This window comes from Dasypus novemcinctus, chromosome 10 (assembly GCF_030445035.2).
Source record: "Dasypus novemcinctus isolate mDasNov1 chromosome 10, mDasNov1.1.hap2, whole genome shotgun sequence".
Classification (NCBI taxonomy): Eukaryota; Metazoa; Chordata; class Mammalia; order Cingulata; family Dasypodidae; genus Dasypus; species Dasypus novemcinctus.
The window spans coordinates 102369175-102392361 of record NC_080682.1 but is presented as its reverse complement, the minus strand read 5'-3'; the positions used below and the strand labels follow the sequence as shown (position 1 = coordinate 102392361).

At 40.5% G+C, this 23187-nt stretch overlaps 1 protein-coding gene across 9 annotated transcripts in view; it reads left to right on the top strand.

Moving 5' to 3' along the window:
• NUMA1 (nuclear mitotic apparatus protein 1) overlaps window positions 1-23187 on the top strand; it is a 105684-nt gene that overhangs the window by 3283 nt on the left and 79214 nt on the right. Inside the window, exon 2 of one of the 9 annotated variants that reach the window (XM_071218236.1) lies at window positions 7029-7100. The exons of the other annotated variants lie outside the window; for them this stretch is intronic. The gene's annotated coding sequence lies outside the window, so the exon portion shown is untranslated. The remainder of the gene's footprint in view (window positions 1-7028; window positions 7101-23187) is intronic. 9 annotated transcript variants of the gene reach the window in all.

Below are 23187 nucleotides of genomic sequence, written 5' to 3'. Positions count from 1 at the left end.
CTAACTTTTTCATTACTGGAAGTATTCTTTTCATTTCTTTGGAAGTATTCAAAACCTGTTTGTTTTTCATGGAATCTTGTTTTCGTCTTGTGTTTTCAATTCTTTTTATACCTATAATTTTAAATAAAGTTAATTTATAGTCTCTGTCATATATTTGAATTATCTGAAGGTTTTAGGGGCATAATCCTGTCATTGATGTAACTGACTCTTGCCATGATGAATTATATCTTCAAATATTTTGTAATTTTTTGTTGTGCTCATATTCAGAGGAGTATCATCCATGGCAGGGGTTCTTAACAAGGGGTCTGTGAGCATGAATTGAAATTGAAAAAAATATTCTAGTGGGAACGTGTTGGTTAAACAATATTCAGTGTAGTGTGGACTTAGTAAGTAAGGGGTCTGTGGTTTTCACCTGGCTGGCAAAAAGGTCCATGAAACAAAAAGGTTAAGAACCCCTGATCTATGGTAATTCTTTGTGGCCTGAGTTGAGTTCGTTTCTCCCTAAGGCAGCTTTGTTTTTAAAAATCATCTTTGTTTAGGAAAGAGTTTTGACAGATGTTTACACTTGGGAAAAGCTACCATAATCAAGATACAGAGCATATCCACCATCCCTGAAAGTTTTCTGATGCTTCCTTGTAATGTATTTTTCCCTTCAACTTTACCCCAAGCAACACTGATCAACTTTTTGTCGCCATAAATTAGTTTGCATTTTCTAGAAATTGATATAAAGTGGAATCATCCAGTGTTTAACTCTTTTGTGTCTGAGTTTTTTCACATAGGGTAATTTGAGATTTATCCATTTAGTAGCATGTGTCAGTAATTTGTTACTTTTTATTGCTAACTAGTATCCCAGTGTGTGGCTACATCCCATTTTGTTTATCCTTCACCTATTTATGGGCATTTGAGTTATTTCCAGTTTTTACCTATTGTGTGAAAAGCAGCTGTGAGCATTCACATACACATCATTGAGTGGACATGGTTTCATTTCTTTTTGAGTGAAATGTCTGGGCTTAACTTTTAAAAAAACTGCAACTGTTTTTCAAAGTGGTTGAACCATTTTACATTTCTGCTAGCATGTATGAGAGCTTCCAGTCTTGCCAGTGCTTGGTATATTTTCAGTCTTTTTTGATTTTAGCCATTCTCATGGACGTGTAATGGTATCTCTGTGATTTTCATTTTCCTGATGACTAATATTTCTGAACAGTTTTTCATGTGATTATTGGCCATTTTTATATCTCCTAGAGCAGCTTTTTGTTTGCTTCCTCTTGGCATCCAAGACTATTACCAGTCTGGGACCAAGATTTATGTAAATTTTCTCTTCTCCTGGACTTCTGGACCATAAACTTAGTATAAATATGAACTCCAAACCCACCTGTTGACCACACCTATGGTTTTGAATTCCTAGATGGTTTCATTCACTAGATGAGCAAGGCAAGCTTCCTTAATGTCCCTGTGAACAGGTTTTTTTTTCTAGCCTGTCTTTTTACTGGGTGGAACCCTGAGGGTCTCAGCCTCTGTATACAATCTTTTTTTTTTTTTAAGATTTATTTATTTATTTCTCTCCCCCAGCCCCCCACCCCAGTTGTCTGTTCTTGGTATCTGTTTGCTGCGTCTTCTTTGTCCACTTCTGTTGTTGTCAGCAGCACGGGAATCTGTGTTTCTTTTTGTTGCGTCATCTTGTTGTGTCAGCTCTCCGTGTGTGCGGTGCCATTCCTTGGCAGGCTGCACTTTCTGTTACGCTGGGTGGCTCTCCTTACGGGGCGCACTGCTTGCACTGGGGGCTTCCCTACGCGGGGGACACCCCTGCGTGGCATGGCACTCCTTGTGCGCATCAGCACTGCGCGTGGGCCAGCTCCACACGGGTCAAGGAGGCCTGGGGTTTGAACCGCAGACCTCCCATGTGGTAGACGGATGCCCTAACCACTGGGCCAAGTCTGCCGCCTGTATATGATCTTAATTGCCTTTTGTGGACTTAAGATCTGTCTCCTGTAACTGCAAGCCTGTCCTAATTCCTTACCCTGGTAGGATATATATGCCATCAGCTCATTGCTCTCATTTTCAGCTTCTTTGTTTCTGGTTTCTGGTATTTCCCTTACTTTCCTATGAGCTCAGTTTATCTATGTGTCATTTATGATCCAACCAGGAAAACAGAAACCACACACTAGTTATTTTAATTGAGTGAATTCAATAAAGGAAATTAGTTTTTAAATCCTTGTTGGAGGCCTAAAAAAGCAAAAGGGAATTTAAAAGTAACTTTGATACTCATAACTACATTGAGTAGCTGCCTTCTTCAGGACTGAGAAAGCGGGGAGGAGGTCGGACGGAAAAGGCTGAAGGAATCTGCAGGAGCTGCAATCAGATTGACTGAGAAGAGGGTGTTGAATGGATTCTGCTGGTTTCTCAGGAGCTCAAAAGAGGGGTGTGGAGGAGCTGATTCACTTGGGCCCTCCCCAGCTGATGCTGCTACTTCTGAGGGGTTGCAATGAGGCTGGTTCTGGGAGTTTGGAAAGAAGCACAGAGGAACCAACTGTTATTGCCAAGAAGCAGCAAACCACAGGAAGGAAGTCCCTTGTAGCCTCCTCCTGCCTTCCATTTTCCCTTTAGCGCCCCCTATTGACAGGACCTAGCAGGGAGCCAGCTGGCAAAGGTGAAATGGTGTTGGACTCCAAGCCCCAGCATCACAAAGCAGATCATAACAGGGTAGTTATGGAGCTGAGAGACAATAACTTAATAACTGTCACAGTCTGAAAGAATGTGTATTACGTTTTACTAAGCATTTCCAGGTGTATTTAACAGGAAAGTTTTCAGGTTATCTGGTCCATTATAGCAACAGGCAGTAATAACAATAGTTAACTTTTTTTTTGTAGCATATACTGTGAGCCAGACACTGCTCTAAGCACTTTTCATGAACTGTTTCCCAAAGCCCTGTGAGATAGGTAATTACCTTTTACAAGCAAGGTAACTTAGGCACAGGTAGATGAAGTAATTTACCCAAAACCACACAGTGTGTGTGGAGTTGGTGTTCTAACCCAAGTAGTCTGGGTTTCATGTCCCACATTCTTTAACTACATTCTACATTAAGCTGAAATTTCATTCTTATGTCAAACCAAAATCTTTCTTCTACCTTCACCCTTTAATTCTGGTTTTGTCTTCTTGGGGAACACACAAGTCTTTGCCCTTATCTGCATGATAGACATGCATACATTTGAAAAAGCTTTCATGGTGTCCCCTGGCTGAACATCTATAGTGCCTCCCCACATTTGACGTGGCATGATTTCCAGACCATTCACCATTCTTCCTCTGCCTGTACCAGTGTATGAGGGGGCACAGAGTTGTCCTCTTTACTGCAACCTGAGACTTTCTTGCTGTTTGGGTAGCTCTGTTAAGATTCATAGCTCATTAAAAGTGTACTCTGTAACAGACGTAACAGACCGCTTCTCCTCCTCCACCTACCCCCATAGGGCAGCCTTTTTAATATGGACTGCTTTACTAGGTCTTTTCCATCCTGGACTTGAGTCTTTTATTCTAAATGCAGGACTTTACATATATTCCTGTTGAGATATTTTTGAATCCAGATTCTGTTTTATAACATTGGACTTCCTATCCTTCATAGTTTATAATTCCATACCTTGATAAGCAGGCCTTATACATTTTCATTCTAAGACTTTGGTAAAAATGCTAAAAATAGTGGGTTTGAGATGCAAGCACTATGTCGCACCACTCTAGAGATATTCCAGTTGATAGAGGTTTTGGGGGAACAGTTTTGACTATCCCTTTTGGTAAATTAGGGGAGGAGCTATCTGGAAAAGGCAGAGTCTTAGCAGCTATAAATGGGGGGAGGAGAGAGCCAAGGTTAAGGGTTGGCCATTGGGCAGTCAGTAACCCTAACAGGGGGCCACTTGGCAAAAGTAAGGTAATCTGGTGGTTGTAGAGGGAGAGAGGGCATTATTGCACAGCATGCTTGAAGTTGAGGCTTCTCTTGGCATCTGTTGCCTGCCCTTTCTGGGCCAGTTTCTTTGTTCAATGTAGGAAATGCTAGTGATGCAGCATTGCATATTTCTTCTGTCCTATTGAAGCTGAGGACTAATTTATCTGCAAGTTTAAGGGATATTTATTTGACCACTTCAGTGCCTTCTTCCTGTGACTGGCAGAGACACTTGTTTTGCAGCCTGGCGAGTTTTTGGTACCTGTGGCAAGGTGGATACAATGATCCCAGCTCTTGGCCCTATGTGTGGACAACACTATGTTCTGCCTTGTGAGTGGTCATTTGCCAAGTGTACTTTTGTGACATCCTTAGTGAGAAGTGGGGTAATAGCTTTGATTTCCCCACTTTTCAGTGTTCCTAATCGTGTGAGGATGTTAATTTTAGGGGAAACCTTGTTCCCTAAAAGTTTCCCACTGTACCTCTCAGAAACTGCAGCAAAGTGGACTCTGGTTGCTGATCTTCAAAGCTCAGTTTGCTTAGTCAGTCAGCAAATAGGAAATTAGTACCTGTATCTGTTACAAAGCTGAGTATATAAAGAAGTGTGTAATCCAGGATTTCTTTCCCCATCTACTTTTTATTTTGGGAAAGAACAATGTAGCGAATAGTTATATACTTATTCTTAACGTAGATTCACTAATGGTTAATATTTGCCCTCCCTTAACTATCCTCTATTATCTGAACCTTTTGATTGTTAGATATGCACATCATGCTGCTTCATCCCTGAATAGCTCAATAATTTGCTCCCCAAAACAAGGGTATCTTTCTATATAACAGTAATGTATAATTTGCATTCTTAGGAAATTTAATATTTGTTTGATTCAATACATTATGTCTCTAATATTCAGATTTCTCATATTTTCCCAATGACGTTTTTTTTTTTAAGATTTATTTTTTTATTTATTTCTCTCCCCTTCCCCCCCGCACCTGGTCCCAGTTGTCTGTTCTCTGTGTCCATTTGCTGCGTGTTCATCTTTGTCCGCTTCTGTTGTTGTCAGCAGCACGGGAATCTGTGTCTCATTTACTTGCATCATCTTGCTGCGTCAGCTCTCCATGTGTGCAGCGCCATTCCTGGGCAGGCTGTACCCTCCTTTGAGCTGGGTGGCTCCCCCCACGGGGTGCACTCCCTGTGCATGGGGCTCCCCCACGCGGGGGACACCCCTGCGTGGTGCGGCACTCCTTGCGCGCATCAGCACTGCGCATGGGCCAGCCCCACATGGGTCAAAGAGGCCCGGGGTTTGAACTGCAGACCTCCCGTGTGGTAGACGGATGCCCTTTCCACTGGGTCAAGTCCTCTTCCCTCCCAATGATGTCTTTTAGATTTTTTTTTCTATTCAGATTCAGTGAAGAATCCATGTATGTTTTAGTTGTCATGTTTTTGTCATATCCCTAATCTTTCCATCTAGAACAGTTCTTTAGGGGCTTAATCATGAATGCCTTTTTGCCTTTCCCACCACTGACATTTTTGAAGTGTCCAATTTACTTGTTTTGCAGAATGTCTCTTATCTTAGACTTGTATAATTGTTTCCTCTTGATTAGATTCAGGTCACACATTTTGGTAGAACTGTATAGGTTGATTATAGGAGTTTGATTTGTGAAGTTGACATTTAGACATGGGGAAGGTAATATCCCATTTTGCAAGAGTTTACAATTCAGCGCTGGGTTATATTGTCTAATCGTTAAGTGCTGTAGGAATTGAAAGGAGAGGGGTTTGGAAGATAACCAGAATTTGAGGCAGTTGAAATATAGTGAGATAAGGTTCCAATTTGGAGTTTCCATCCCCTAATAAGGATGCATATTGTAAAAAGTGAATTTTTTCTTCAGAGTTTAAAGCTCTGTATCCATATTGTCTGCACTGCTGGGAAGCTTAGTAGTTTAAACCTCTTGTTCTACCATCAAACAGGCCTAGAAACTGTTCTTAGCCATTGGTAAGCTCCATAACCCTGGGAAAATTTCCTCACTTGCAAGATGGAAAGAATATTAATAATTACTTAAGGGAAACGGACTTGGTCCAGTGGTTAGGGCATCTGTCTACCACATGGGAGGTCCGCGGTTCAAACCCCGGGCCTCCTTGACCGGTGTGGAGCTGGCCCACGCGTAATGCTGATGCATGCAAGGAGTGTGCCCTGTGAGGAGAGCCGCCCAGCACAAAAGAAAGTGCAGCCTGCCCAGGAATGGCACCGCACACGGAGAGCTTACACAACAAGATGACGCAACAAAAAGAATCACAGATTCCTGTGCCTCTGACAACAACAGAAGCGAACAAAGACGAACACACAGCAAATGCACACAGAGAACAGACAACTGGTGCGGGGAGAGAAATTTTTTTTAAAAATTACTTAAAAGATTGCTGTGAAATTCACAGTAAAATATTGCATAAATATTTGAATTGAAATATTTGAATGCCTTTAGGTGGGGCAACACTCCCTTTTTCTGCCATAGGCCCCACTGAAACATTCATTTCTGTTACCTGCCTGATACCTCAATTTATCAGTCCTGGATAACTGAAGGCATGGAAATGAGAATAAGCTTGGCTCATACAAAGAGAAGTGGAAAGGCTGTCTTGATTAGTTCAGAGTGTATGCTGTGGAGTAGTGGGAAATGGGATTGAATAAATAACTGGGGCCGGGTATGGAGGACTTGGAAAGTTAAGCCAGAGAATTTAGATATGCTTCAGGCAGAAGGAAACCATGGAAGGTTTTTGAACAGAAGAGAGACCTTTGGAAATGAGAGTGGTATGGAGCCTCCCAAGGAAGGACCTTTCCTGGTTTGGAGACATGAATCCTGATAGGGCAGGGCCTCCTTTTGCTGACCAAGTTGGGGTGTGGTTTGGGAGACGTGCCATGGGAGGCCAGAATTTCTGCCCGAGTGACTTCCTGCTCTGCCACTGACTCACCCCATTGACCTGGGCTGCGTGGCTTCTCTTCCGGTCGCCATCTGATTTACAGAACAGTGGGGCTGCCCAGGATGATGTGAGGCTGAGCTGACCAACAGTGGGTGGGATGGGGGAATGAACAAACATTCCTGTCCCTCTGCTGCTTCCCAGGGTAGTGGCTAATTCCAGACCAGACTACCAGAGATCCCTTTGTCCAAGCCTGAGGAGACTGCCTGCCACAAGGTAAGTCTAGATGGTTCTTGCCCTCTCTGCTTTTTCATAGGTCAGCTTTTTTTCCTGAATAGCATCTCATCTCTCCTAACACCCCCCACCCCCCACCCCAATCCAGGTTCTTCAAAGTAACATTTCTACCACCTGAAGCAAACAGGGTCTAAGCTAATTTAGTTAGTACCAAAAGGTGGGCAGAGAGGTGTCATAAGCATATTTTTCTCATTGTGGGGGGAGTGTTGTGAGATTTTCACTGGTCCCTTATGTGGTAGATTACCCAGAACTCGTGTGAACAAGACACTAAACAATGCCTTATACCCATGGGGGTCGATACAGACAGGCCCTGGTCTTAAGCCATCCTGTTTCAGAACTCTTCTTGGTGTGCTCAGTTGCCTCCTTCCCCTTCGACCAGGGGAATGAGAGACAATGAGGAGCAGGGACAAGAGAGGTATATGAGTAACTATATGTTTACGTAACATGCAGGGAGTCTGGGTGACTAGGTTTCTAGTCCTGACTGTTGCTAACCAGCTGTGGGACCAGGGACAAGTTGCCTAACTTCAAGTTTTCTCATATGTAAAAATGAGCAGTTTGTATTATATGATCTTGACGACTTCTTGCGGAGCTACAATTTATGATTATATAACGTGTGATTGTAAAGAAATGTTAATAGTTCATTTTTAGCACGTGTGACAGATATTGTACATCCACATGAAGTTTGTTCCTATCAAAGTAATTGTGTTCTCTGCCTTTACATTCTGAGATGGTGTCAGTGCTCAGAATATTTTTGGCGTCCCATCCAATCTTTCTAGTATTCTCAGGAGTAGCAAATCTTCACTCTTGCTTGGTGGATTCAGTTTTTGGAAAGAGCCAGAAGATACTATGAGCCAAAGAATCAAGCATGGCAATACTTTTTTTTTTGGTGAGGAGTAAGATGTGACTGTAAAAGAGTTGAGAGCTAATTTTTTAATGTGTCTCACATGGAGTAGGCTAAAGGCAGTTCCTGAAGGAGTTGTTTCATAAATATTTTGAGCAATGGTAAAATTGTTAGAATAAGTAAATAGCTTCACAAGGAGACTGTTTTGATTGTAGTTTTCATTTGATTTATGAGATTGGAAATGTTTGCTAAAAAGGAGTCACTTTCTTTATACTCACCGTGCATATGCTTGCTTCTAGGTCAGGGTGACTAGGTCGTGGGGAAAATTAGCCTTTCTCCTCCTGGTAGTCCTCCAAAATCACAAATGTGTTGAGGGTCAAAAAGGGTTGGATGTACTCTATAGGAAATTATAGTTGGAAAGGGACTGCAGTGACTCCTCGAGTTCTTCAGGCTGCGGTAGCCCCCGCGCAGCAGCACAGCAGAGTCGGTCTGGTTGACCCCTGGTGGTATGGCTGAAGGGGATGGTTTAGTACAGGGGTTCTTAACCAGGGGTCTGTGGGCTTGAACTAAAAAAAATCAGCTCAATTAGATGTCCAACATGATATGCATGTTGCTTTGTCAAATACTACACCACGTTTTAATATTCTTATTCAAGATAACTGTGCACATTGACATATCTTTAAAAAATTAAAAATTAAAAAAAATTTTCCTTTATTTTTGATGGATTATTATTTAATGTTATGAAAGAAGCACATATATATAGTATTATGTTTTTTATTTTTTTAATTATTTCAATATACACAACCAATTTCCTTTGTAATTTTACTTTATGCATTTAAAAACATTCTTGTGGGGATGGGTTGGTGAGGGTGTGATATATGTATTAAATAATACACTGTATAGTGTGGACTTGGTATGATTTTTATTTTGATGTAGCGTGTTCTGAGAGCAATGGATAACTGCAAAACTGTAAGAATGGTGGAGATGGTTTTATGACACTGGTAAAACTCAGATTTCTAGATGTTTGCTGAAAATGATCATTTGAACAGATAATGAATCATGTTACCAGTTATTGAAATTATGGGAAAGTTGTCAAACATAATTTGAATAATCCTAAAATTTAATTTAAAGACATACTGATGTTGAGTGTCATAAAACCATCTGCTTCTACATTCTCTGAAAGGATCTGTGGTTTTCACCTGACTGGCAAAGCGGTCCATGGAACAAAAAAAGTTAAGAACCCCTGGTTTAGTAGCGCCAGTCTTTGGTAGGAGGAATGATAGCTCAAATCGTTTCTTTGATTTTTTTAAAAAATTGGTCAGTATTTGTGAGTTTGAGAGAGGGTGGGTGTGGGTGGAAAGATGATATGGTGTGGCAAAAGCAGAAGGACTGTCTTGAATGCATCAGATTAGGCCAATTATAGTATCTTGGAATCAGTTCCTGCCTTATTGATAAATTGTAAGTAAATTGAGAGACTGGTCAAAAGATTCTGTCGCTGAGTAAGTCTGATCATTTGCAATTCCCTTTCTTACTCTAGGCCTCATTTTTTTTCATTCTTTATTGAAAGGGTTAAGAGATGCCAAAGGGTGTTCTAGACCTGAAATCAAATAGATCTAAGGAGGTTTGTGGCTGTTGTTTTAAACTGCTTGTCTATTGGATTGGGGATAGGAATGGAATTTCCTTTTTAACCCCTACATTAGAGTGGCTTTACTCTCTGCTTTCAGTTACAGCTGGGCGATCAAACATGAAGTAGCTGTTTAATGAGAAGCAGGCACTGGTCGCTTTCTCCTGAAAAACAATCACAGGACATGCTAGTCCTGAGAGAAGTCATTCCCGGTAGGATCTATTGTTCATGGGAGGTAGGGGTGAATTTCATCAAAATGGATAGCCTGGATATTGTAATTTAGAGGGTTTAGTTTAGAGGATTTGTTCCCTGCTGCGGTTAATATCAGGCCTTTCTTAGTTTAAAGGATTCTCTTAATGATTGGTACAGTGGGATTCATTTAGAGAAAAAGCCCCATGCAACCACAATTAGAAGTAAAACAAAAGCCCAAGAGCAGAGCCAGTTGCTGGAGAAACAAAGTGACTTTTCTTTTTTTTTTTAACATTTATTTATTTACACCTCTCCCCCCCCCATTGTTTTTGCAAGGGCTGTCTGCTTTCTGTGTCCATTCCCTGTATGTTCTTTTTTCTCTCTCCCCTCCCCTTCCCTTCCCCCATTCCCCCCTGTTGTCTGTCTCTGTGTCCATTCGCTGTGTGTTCTTCTGTGAATGCCCGCATTTCTGTCAGCGGCACCGGGAATCTGTGTCTCTTTTTGTTGGGTCATCTTGCTGTATCAGCTCTCCGTGTATGCAGCACCACTCCTGGACAGGCTGTGCTTTTTTTGCACAGGGCAGTTGTCCCTGTGGGGTGCACTCTTTGTGTGTGGGACTCCCCTATGCAGGGGACACCTCTGCGTGGCACGGCACTCCTTACCCACGTCACTACTGCGTGTGGGCCAGCTCACCACACGGATCAGGAGGCCCAGAGTTTGAACCCTGGACCTCCTATATGGTAGGCGGATGCTCTCTCAGTTGAGCCAAGTCCACTTTCCCCATTGTGTTCTTCTGTGTCTGCTTGTCTTGTCTTTCAGTGGCACCAGGAACTGATCCTGGGACCTTCCAAGGTGGGAGAGATGTGCTCAATCTCTTATTGTCTTCCCTCTGTGTCTCTTTGTTGCATCATCTTGTTGCACCAGCTCTGTGCGGGCCAGCACTCTGTGTGGGCCCCTTGCCACTCAAGCCAGTGCACTGTGTAGGCCAGCTTACCTTCACCAGGAGGCCCCGGGAATCAAACCTCCCATATGGTAGATGGGAGCCCAGTTGCTTGAGCTGCATCGACTTCCCAACATTTCAATACCATAGATAGCCCCAAGAAGAGCATAAACCATTTTGTGAGCTTGCTAGGCACGAGGCTGGGAATCTGCTCCGCACGAAGGAGCAGATTTGTAGAATCCATACCTCTTAATCTCCCTACCTCTCTTCTTTCCCTCTTAGCCCTTTAGTTTTAATTAGAATTGTGTAAACATAGTCAGTTTGCCAGTCCCCTTAAAGTAGAAGGCCTGTGACATTTTCTCTTGTCTACTCATGCTAGGTGTGTGACTTTAAATTAGAGGGATTGCCTTCTTTGATAGTTTGGATTCACTGGCTGCCTTGGTGAAATAATTCCCTGGGCTAGGGCCTGTAAGCCCTCAGTGGGTCAAACAGCACTATTTAGTTCCTTCTTATTGCAAGTGTTGTGCTGTGGAGGAGATGAGAGGTAAGATGGTTACAGTCTTCCAGGAGGAATGGAATGAAGTGTATAGAGGAACAAGCAATATGGAAGCATATAGAAGAAAGAATAGTTGATCCTGAGTGGGGGCCACCGGAAAGCTTCTGAAGGGAGAAGGCATTTGAGCCGTGCTACAAAGGGTAAGGGGAATTAGGTAGGTTTAGAAGAAGGGCATTTAGGGGAGGTCATAGTATTGACAAAGGCATCAAGCCTGTGCCTGGCATGTTTTGGAAAAGTGTACCTGAGATGAAGATGAGCCTGGAAAGGAGATTTGAGGGCTAGAACATAGAGAACCTTAAGTGCTGTGCTCTAAGAGATTTGGATTTTATTCTGCAGGGAGTTGGCTGTTGAATGTTTTGGGTTTTGTTTTTTTTCTCCCAGTTCTGGTTATGATTTTATTAAAGTTCCTTATTTTTTAGTCTCCTGTTTCTCTTCTTTATTACTATTATTTTAAGGAGGTACTGGGTATTGAACCCAGAACCTCTTACATGGGAAGCAGATGCTCAAACCACTGAGTTATACCCACTCCCCAGGTCTTGATCTATTTTTAAATATAAGGGTTTGGATTTTAGGGTTGAGAACTTGGTAGGTATCTGGCTCATAGGGTATAGTCAGTTGTCTCCTGTTTGTGTACTTGATTCCTCAGTTTTATTTACTAAACAATTTCCAAAAGCAAGAAGACACGAAGTGGTCAGAGCTGTGTCCCTCTAAACTGAGTTCCCCACCTCTCAAAATGAAGGTTTTCTTAGGCAGGTACATTACATGCAGTCTTCTTGCTAGTAAGTCGCTTACTGCTGCTGATCTTTTGAGGATAGAACTTCTCACAAGGGAAGAAAGAAAAAGGGGTGAGTTTTAGATTGGAGAGTTAAATCAAATATTTTTTTCACCCTGATTGAAGAATAGTCTGTACTCATATAGGAAATGTGAAAACTATGCAAAAGTATTGCAGAAGAAAATGACAATCACCCACAACCCCACTTCCTGGAGAAAACTACTATTTGTGTTTTGCTTTTGCTTTGAACTTTTATGTGTTTCTATTTTTGCATTGTCAAGATCATACATCACCTACAATATAATATTCTGTTTTTTCTCCAGTTCCCTAGTTCTCTGTTATATAAATGGCGTTCATAATGTATAGTATTGCTAAAATTCTTTGTAAATATTTCTAATGGTTGCAGAACAGTCTAAAATATAGGTTTTTAAAAAAAGTAATGTTTCAGCATTTTTCCATTTTAAACAGCAGTATAATAGAATTTTCCCCCAAATTTTAAGAGTAATATATGTAACAAATAAGTCCTGTGCACTTCACCCTTTAGCCTGCCCTGCTCAGCAACTATTAATAGTTTCTTTTTTTAAAAAAAAACATTTGTTTTTTCTCCTCACCCCACCCCATTGTCTGCTCTCTGTGTCCATTCGCTGTTCATTCTTCTGAGTCTGCTTGTCTTCTCTTTAGGGAATACCGGGAACTGATCCTGGGAGCTTCCAGAGTGGGAGAGAGGTGCTCAATCTCTTGTGCCACCTCAACTCCCTTGTCTGCTGCTTCTCTAATTGTCTCTCCTCTGTGTCTCTTTTTGTTGCATCATCTTGCTGTGCCAGCTTTCTTCTCAGGCCAGCACTACTGCACGGGCCAGCACTCCACTTGGGCCAGCTCACTGCACGGGCCAGCTCACTGCAGACACTGTTGTGTCTCTCATTGCCTTTTTTCACCAGGAGGCCCCAGGAATCAAACCCTGGACTTCCCATTTGGTAGACAGGAGCCCAATGCTTGAACTACGTCCACTTCCCTATTAATAGTTTCTGGTGCATTTTTGCATGAACATTTTTATGTATAAGTATTTGTCCTTAGTTTTGGTTATTTTCTAATCTGTCTTCAAGTGGATTACTGGATCAGTGGGTATGAAATTAGTATAGTGTGGCACAGTTGAGAAAACATGAAAAACAAAAATTTAAGGTAGAACCATAATCCCACAACTTGGAAAATAAATGTTATTTGGTATATTACCTTATAAATATACACATACATATACATATTCACAAATATGCAGGTGTATGTATCTGTATGATATATATATTTACATACATAGTTAAAAATAAGTTGGGATCATACAGCAATAAAGGTTTTTTTAAAGATTTATTTTTTTATTTTATTCATTTTTATCCCTATTGTTGTTTTGCGCTTGCTGTGTCTGTTTGTTGTGTGCTTGTCTTTTTTTTTTTTTTTTTAAGGAGGCACCAGAACTGAACCGGGACCTCCTGTGTGGGAGGGAGCCACCTCTACTCCCCACTTTGTTGTGTCTCTCATTGTGCTTTCCTCCATGTGTCTCTTTCTTGCTTCATCTTGTTGTGCCAGCTTGCTGACTTGCTTGTCTTCTTTAGGAGGCACTGGGAACTGAACCCAGGACCTCCCATGTGGTAGTCAGGAGTTCAGTCGCTTGAGCCACATCCGCTTCCCAACAATAAAGTTTTATATTGTGCATTTTTACTTATATATATATATATATATATATAAGCTTCTTTTTACTTTCTTTTTTTTTTGTCTTTATTTTTTTAATGTTACATTAAAAAAATATAAGGTCCCCATATACCCCCCACCCCCTCGCCCCACTCCTCCCATTACAACAACCTCCTCCATCATCATGGGACATTCATTGCACTTGGTGAATACATCTCTGAGCACTGCTGCACCACATGGTCAGTGGTCCACATTATAGTTTACACGCTGCTCCAGTCCACCCAGTGGGCCATGGGAGGACATACAATGTCCAGTAACTGTCCCTGCAGTACCACCCAGGACAACTCCAAGTCCTAAAAATGCCCCCACATCACATCTCTTCTTCCCACTCCCTACCCTCAGCAGCTACCATGGCCACTTTCTCCACACCAATGCTACGTTTTCTTCGATTACTAATCACAATAGTTCATGAATAGAATATCAGTAAGTCCACTCTAATCCATACTCTATTCCTCCATCCTGTGGACTCTGGAATGGTTGTGTCCACTCCACATCTATATCAGGAAGGGGCTTAGATTCCACATGGATGCTGGATGCAATTCTCCTGCTTTCAGTTGTAGGCACTCTTGGCTCCCTGGTGTGGTGGTTGACCTTCTTCAACTCCATGTTGGCTGAGTGGGGTAAGTCCAATAAACCAGAGTGTAGGAGTTGCAAGTCTGTTGAGGCTCAGGGCCTGGCTATCACATGGACAGTCCAGAGATTCAGGTCCCCTGGGTATATACTAAACCCAGCGCCAACCACAGGTCTGGTAAAAGTAACAGGAAAAGCTTGTGAACAAAGATCACATTTGAGACCAGCTCCATCACGCAGAAACACAAACTCCAAAGTAGGGCCAACTGAGATGGCACTGAACTCCATCTGCCATGACCATAGAACCTGTGGGTCTCTGTAGCCCTCAGAAGAACCAATACCTGGGGTTGTATCTACTTTATCTGTCTCTGGGACTCTGCTGAGGTGTGCATAAGGATGACCCCTCTGATAACCTCCTGGCTCTTTTTGGGAGACTCATAGCCATATAAACTCATTTGTCCTTTCCATTTTCCCCTTTTATTCAGGTCAAAGAGCATTTTTAACTCCTGGTATTATACGTAGACTGAGATATTCTGCTGGTCTGAGTTGACCCTTTTATTCAAGGTCATTTTCTAGTTACATCATCAGCTGGTACTTGGTAGGAATCGGCGCCAGGGAGGCTCATCCCTGGGAGTCATGTCCCACGCTGGGGAAAAAGCAATGAATTTACATGCTGAGTTTGGCTTCGAGACTGGCCACATTTGAGCCACATGGAGGCTCTCGGGAGGTAACTCTTAGGCACCCTGCAGCTCTAGGCCTTGTTCTTATTTCAGACGCACAGGCTCACAAGCATAGTCATTAGTATTAAGGGCTCATTGTTGGACCATCCTTCTTTTTTGGTGTTTGCCATTGCACTTGGGGGATTTTTGCTTTTCCATTAGGGAATGTGATAGAGCTCCCCTGGCTAGGAACTCAGCACTCCCTTAGTTGTTGTTTTTAATTGTAACCACTGTGAAAATAGCCAAACATTTTTATGTACCCTGGATATATGCCCTGGAGAACTCCCTGCCAACCATGTATCCCCTGTCAATAACATCCCATACCAGTATTCCTCCCCTGCCATTGCTGAACCTCTCTATGACCCAAAACTTCTTTGAAAATGAACCCAATTAATTGTCAGGTGCCATTAATAGTAAAATGGAATATAGTGATGGGTTTAGAGGTTAGATATAGAATACATATTAATTTAGAAAAATTAAGGTAAAAATAAATTGGGGTATCAAAAAATTTAAAAATGCAAGAGCTTTGTTTTTGATATTTGCCTTCCATCACTGCAATAAGTGTTGCCCTGTATGCAAATTGGCAAGGCACCTTCTTCCATCTTTTCCTCAGTGTCTACGTCCTTTTTCTTTTTTCTTTTCCTAATTATTAAGCTTGTCTTCACAAAAGTTTAAATCACAGTAATTCATATGTACAATATACGGTACTCCCACATATCCAACATAAAACCCTTTTCCCTTCCACAGCAATAATCTTTTTACATGTTCATACTATATTTACTGAAATTGATGTACAGATATTGAGACAATAACTTTTAAACAAGGTAACACTTGGGTTTACATTGTCGTTTATATTTTAGACTATACAATTTTCTAAATTTTTAGTTATCTTATGTTTTACATTATGATATACAGTTTAGCTTACAGGCCCCTATACATTTTTGGTGTAATTTAACATGTCCTATATCCATCCATGCATAATCTTATGGAACACTTCCATTGCCCCACAGTTACATTGATTCCATCTATTCAATACCTCGTCCCCCTCCCCTCAGGGCCCACAGTGACAATCTTCATTTCTTTAAGTTCAGAGATACTTGCAGCAATGTTGAGGGCTAGATGTGCTCGACTGCCCTAACACATTGGGAGCCACCATTTCTCTCGGGAAATAAATTCCCTCTATTTGAGAACATCAGTCCTCCCCAGGATGTGGGTATACCTTCACTCTCATTATCAATATATTTTTTAATATGTATTTTTTATTTATTTTTAAAAAAATACTTAACATTACATACAATGTTATATAAAAAATATAGGGGTTTTCCATATGCCCCACTCCCCACACCTCCCACTTTTCCTACATTAACAACTTCTTTTATTCATGTGGTACATTTCATTGCAATTGTTGGAGCATTGCCACACAGCATGGATTAAATTTACATTGTAGTTTACACTCTCTCCAATTCCATTATGTAGGTTATGGCAGGCTATATAATGTCTTATATCTGTCTTTGCAATGTCATTTAGGACAATACCAAGTCCCAAAATCAATATTTATTTTTTATTTAAAAATTTTTATTGGAGTATATCATTCATACATGAATATACATAAAGTTTACAGTAAAGTATATAGTAAAAGTTATGAACTTATAAAACACGTATATCATCATACAGGACTCCAATACATCACCCTACCACCTATACCTTGTATTGTTGTGAAACATTTGTTACAAGCTATGAAAGAGCATAATCAAAATACTACTAACTATAGCCCATGTCTGACATAGGGTGTATTTTTCCCCCAACCCATCTGTTTATTAACCCCCTGTATTAGTATATATACTTGTTATAATTCATGAGAGAACATTCTCATATTTGTTCTGTTAACCACAGTTCATTTTTCACTGCAGGATTCCCTGTGTTGTACAGTACCATCCCTTGCACAAGCCATTCAAAGTGTACACTCAGTGATGCTCATTTTCACATCACAGAGTTTTGCTGTCATCACCTAAGTCAATTTTAGAATGTTTTTGTTACTCTAAAAGGAAAAATCCCATACCCCCTTATACCCCAGATTGTTGTCCCTTAGAATTGATATATTTTCTTTGCCATTGCTACTAAAATGTTACAGTTTTACTGTTAACTATCATCCATAAATTATGTTAGTTGTAATTTCCCCCTGTATCACCATATTCTTAGCACTTTGCAAAGGACAAATATTTTTATATTTATACTATTAACCACATCTTCATGCCACCACCGAAATCACTATATTTGTGCACTCCCTAGATTATTCTCTAGCTTCCTTTCAATTAACATTTACATCCACAGACTAAACTTTTCAGCCACAATCACATTTATAAATCAGCAGTTTTAGTTATGCTCACTATAATGTATTACCGGGCGGCGGACTTGGCCCAGTGGTTAGGGCGTCCATCTACCACATGGGAGGTCCGCGGTTCAAACCCCGGGCCTCCTTGACCCATATGGAGCTGACCCATGCGCAGTGCTGATGCGCGCAAGGAGTGCCGTGCCACGCAAGGGCGTCCCCCGCGTGGGGGAGCCCCACGCACAAGGAGTGCGCCCCGTAAGGAGAGCCCCCAGTGCGAAAGAAAGTGCAGCCTGCCCAGGAATGGTGCCACACACATGGAGAACTGACCTAGAAAGATGACGCAGCAAAAAGAAACACAGATTCCCGTGCTGCTAACAACAACAGAAGCGGACAAAGAAGACACAGCAAATAGACACAGAGAACAGACAACCGGGGTGGGGGGAGGAGAAAAATTAATTAATTAATTTAAAAATAATAATAATAATGTATTATCGTCAACTCTATTCATTTCCACACTTTCACAGTGAACATTATTAAAAATTCTAAATACATTAAACATCAGCTCCCATTCTCACCCCACATTAGCAACCTTTACTCTATAGTTTAGCTCCATGAGTTTACTTAGTGTATTTAATTCATATTAGTGAGACCATGCAGTATTTTTCCTTTTGTGTCTGGCTTATTTCACTCAACATAACTTCCTCAGGGTTCATCTGTGTTGTCATAGGCTTCCTGATTTAGTTTCTTCTTATAGCTGGGTAGTATCGCATTGTGTATATATACCATATTTTGTTTATCCCTTCATCGGTTGATGGACATTTGATCTGATTTCATATTTTAGCAATTGTGAATAATGTACTTTGAATACCAGTGTGCAAATGTCAGTTCACGCCCTTGCTTTCAGATCTTCTGAATATATTCCTAGTAACAGGATTGCTAGATCATACCACAGTTCTATATTCAGCTTCTTGAGTTATTGCCAAACTGTCTTCCATAGAGACTGCACCATTCTACTTTCCCACCAACAGTGAAGAGTGTTCCTATTACTCCACATTCTCTTCTCACTTGTAGATGTCTGGGTTTTTTTCTTGTAATCAATTTTATTGATATATATTAATTAAGCATGTAATTAATCTGAAGTGTACAATCAGTGGTATTTGGTATAATCTCATAGTTTGATATAATCACATAGTTTGTGGTATAAGCACTTAAATCATTATTAAAGCATTTTCATTATTTCTATAATAATAAACAAAAAACACATAAACAAGAAAATTCTTTACCTCTCAATCTCTCTGGCTCCCCTGCTATGCATAGCTGCTATTTCTGGCTATTCTTGCACATTTATTTATTTATTAAGCAGTTTTACTGAGATATATTCACATACCATATAATCTATCTATAGTGTTTAATCAACAGCTGTTAGTATAATCACAATGTTGTGTGTTGATCATCACAAAAAATTTTAGAATTTTTCATTACTCCAAAAAGAAAAACTCCACACCCCTTAGCATGCCCTCCCTAGCCCTACATAACCACTAATCAAATTTCATCTTTATAAATTGTTTTATATTTATATTTTATATAAATGGAATCATACAATATGTTATACAATATATTTAGTTCATAGTAATGCACTTATACAGTATTTGTCCTTTTGTGTCTGGCTTGCTTCACTCAACGTAATGTTCTCCAGGTTCATCCATGTCTTCGTATGTTTTACAACTTCATTTCTTCTTACAGCTACATAATATTCCATCATGTGAATACACCACAGTTTGCTTATCCATTTATCGGTTGATAGACACCTGAGCTGTTTCCAACTTTTGGGAATCGTGAATAACCCCACTATGAACGTTGGTGTGCAGATGTCTCTTCGTGTCACTGCCCTCAGTTCTTCTGGGTGTATACCCAGTAGTGGTATTGCTGGGTCACATGGCAAATCTATATTCACCTTCTTTAGGAACTGCCAAACAGTCCTCCACAGTGGCTGTACTATTTTGCATTCCCACCAACAGTGAATAAGCGTTCCTATCTCTACACATCTTCTCCAACACTTGTAGTTCTCTGTCTTTTTAATAGTGGCCATTCTGATAGGTGTGAAATAATATCTCATTGTTGTTTTGATTTGCATTTCTCTAATCACTGGTAATGTTGAGTATTTTTTCATGGGTTTTTTTTTTTTTTCATTTTTATTTCTTCTTTGGACAAATAACTATTCAAGTCTTTCACCCCTTTTTAAATTGGGTTGTTTGTCTTTTTATTGTTGAGTTGTATTAACCCTTATCTGACATGTGACTTACAAATATTTCCTCCCATTGAGTCGGCTACCTTTTCACCCTTTTGACAAAGTCCTTTGACGTGCAAAAGTGTTTAATTTTGAGGAGGTCCCGTTTATCTATTTTTTCTTTTGTTATATGTGCTTGGGTGTTAAGTTACAGGAAACCATCACCTACCACTGTCTTTAAGATATTTCCCTACATATTCTTTTACTAGTTTTATGGTTCTGGTTTTTGCTTTCATATATAGGTCTCTGATCTATTTTTGGTTGATTGTTGTATAGCGAGTGAGACAGTGGTCCTCTTTCATTCTTTTAGTTATACATACCCAGTTCTCCCAGCGCCTTTTGTTGAAGACTGTTTTGTCCCATTAACATGTACTTGGTAGGTTTGTCAAAAACCAGTTGACTATAGAAGTGTGGGGGTTTATTTCGGGACTTTCAGTTCTGTTCCACTGATGGATGTGTCTGTCTTTATGCCAGTACCATGCTGTTTTTTGTTTTTTTGAAGATTTATTGGTAAGTGGATGTGGCTCAGGCATCTGAGCTTCTACCTACCACATGGGAGGTCCATGGTTCGGTTCCTAGTGCCTCCTAAAGAAGAAAGTGAGCTGGCATGATGGGCACATGTGGCAAGCTGACACAACAGGATGATATAATGAGACACAAGAAGAAAAATAAAATGAGAGACACAACAAAGCAGGGAGCAGAGGTTCCCAGTGCCTTCTAAAGAAAAAAGAGCAAGACAGCAAGCTGACACAAAGGGCAGGTGCAACAAGATGATGCAACAAGAGAGACAAGAAGAAAAAACAATGAGAGACACAACAAAGCAGGGAATGGAGGTGGCTCAGATGATTGGGAACCTCCCTTCCACATTGGAGGTCTGGGATTCAGTTTCCGGTGCCTCCTAAAGACTCAGCACACGGCAAAGTGCAACAATGAGGGGGTTGGGAGGAATGAGTTAAGTTAATTAATTAATTAATTAAATCTTTTTAAAAAAGATTTATTTTACTTTTTTTTTTTTTAAATTTATCCCCCTCCCCACCCAGATGGTTCTTTTATCTGTCTGCTCATTGTTTGTTCACCTTCTCCAGGAAGCACAGGGAGCCAAACCTGGGACCTTCCACATGGGAGGTGAATGCCCAGTGGCCTGGGCCACATCCGCTCCCCGCAGAGTACATCCTCTGCTTGTTTAGGCATCTGCTCATTGCTGTGGGGTGCAGTGTCTAGCTCTCAGTGCAGCGGAGTTTGGCATCTAGCTCTCATTGCGGCGGGTGCTGGCCTCTAGCTCTCAGTGTGGTGGTATGGGCATCTGCTTGTCTTCTTTAGGAGGCATTGGAACCTGAACCCGGGACCTCCCATGTGGTAGGCAGGTGCCCAACTGGTTGAGCCGCATCTGCTTCCAACCATACTGTTTTGCCTACTGTAGCTTTGTAATATGTTTCAAGGTTAGACAGTGAAATTCCTCCTATGTCTCTTTTTTTGAATGCTTTTGGCTATTCAGGTGCACTTTCCCTTCCAAATTAATTTGGTAATTGCCTTTTCTGTTTCTGTAAGGTTTTTGTGTGATTGCGTGATCCTACCCAAACTGATTTATCTTTTCTGTTTCTGTAAGGTTTTTGTGTGATTATGTGATCCTACCCAAACTGATTTATTGTGTGATTATGTGATCCTACCCAAACTGATTGATCAGTTCGATTGAATTGATCAATCAGTTTGGGTAGGATTCACATCTTCACAGTAGTCCTCCAATCCATAAACATGGAATATCTTTCCATTTGTTTAGGTCTTCATTTATTTCTTTCAGCATTGTTTTGTGGTTTTCTGCATATGGGTCCTATACTACTTTGGTTAAATTGATTCCTGCATATTTGAGTCTTTTTATTGCTATTATAAATGGAATTTTCCCTCTGATTTCCTCCTCAGATTGTTCAGTACTAGTGTACAGAAACATTACTCATTTTTGTATGTTGCTCTTGTGACCTGCCACTTTGCTGAACTCATTTATTAGCTCAAATAGCTTTGATGTAGATATTTCAGAATTTTCTAAATATAGGATCATGTCGTTTGCAGGTAGTGAGAGTTTTACTTCCTCTTCCTAATTGGATGCCTTTAATTTTTTTTTCTTGTTTAATTGCCGTAGCTAGAACTTCTAGCACAATGTTGAATAACAATGGTGGCAGTGGACATTCTTGTCTTGTTCCCGATCTTACAGTGAAAGCTTTCAACCTTTCCCCATTGAGTATGATGTTGGCTGTGGGTTTTTCATATGTGCCTTTTATCAGATTGAGGAATTTTCCTTCTATTGCTATCTTTTGAAAAGTTTTTATCAAGAAAGGATGCTGGATTTTGTCAAGTGCCTTTTCTGCATCGAGATGATCAGGTGGTTTTTTTCCTTCAGTTTGTTAATGTGGTGTATTATGTTGATTGATTTTCTTATGTAGAACCAGCCTTGCATACTAGGAATAAATCTCACCTGGTCATGATGTGTAAGTCTTTTGATAATCTGTTGGATTTGATTTGCAAGTATTTTGTTGAGAATTTTTGTATCTAAGTTCATTAGAGACATTGGTCTGTAATTTTCTTTTCTTGTAGTATCTTTATCTGGCTTTGGTATTAGGGTGATGTTGGCTTCATAAAATGTTCGGTAATCTTCCCTCTTCAATTGTTTTGGAAGAGTTTAAACAGGATTGGTGTTAAATCTTTTTGAAATGATTTTTAGAATACACCTGTGAAGCCATCTGTCTGGCCCTGGACTTTCCTTTGTTGGGAGACTTTTAATGATGGATTCAATCTCTTTTCTTTTTTTGTTTTTTTAGCTAAATACATGAATTTTTTATTAAGAATTGTGTAAGAGATAATTGACTATTTAAACCAAAAGGTAACAATGTATTATGATTTTATAACATATCTATAAGTCAAATATATGACAAAATAGTGCAAAGGCCATGAGTAGATAACTGGAAATATACTTTTTTTAAAAGATGCATAGATCACATGAAACAACAGTATTTCAAAAATGGTTTTCTCTGAAACATTAGTTCCCAAGAGAGCCTGCAAGAATAGAATTATCTGACCAATGAATTCAAAGTTAAACAGTTCTCCCACCACCACCAGAGTCTGAAGTGTATCTGTATATTGTGAATTTCCAAGGGCAAGATATAATGTGCAGTATATTCTGAATACATTTTTTTGTCTTTATTTTTTTAATATTACATTCAAAAATTATGAGGTCCCCATATATCCCCCACCCCCCTCACCCCACTCCTCCCCCCATAACAACAATCTCCTCCGTCATCATGGGACATTCATTGCATTTGGTGAATACATCTCTGAGCACCGCTGCACCTCATGGTCAGTGGCCCACATCATAGCCCACACTCTCCCATGTTCCATCCAGTGGGCCATGGGAGGACATACAATGTCCGGTAACTGTCCCTGCAGCACCACCCAGGACAACTCCAAGTCCTGAAAACACCCCCACATCTCATCTCTTCCCATTCCCTAT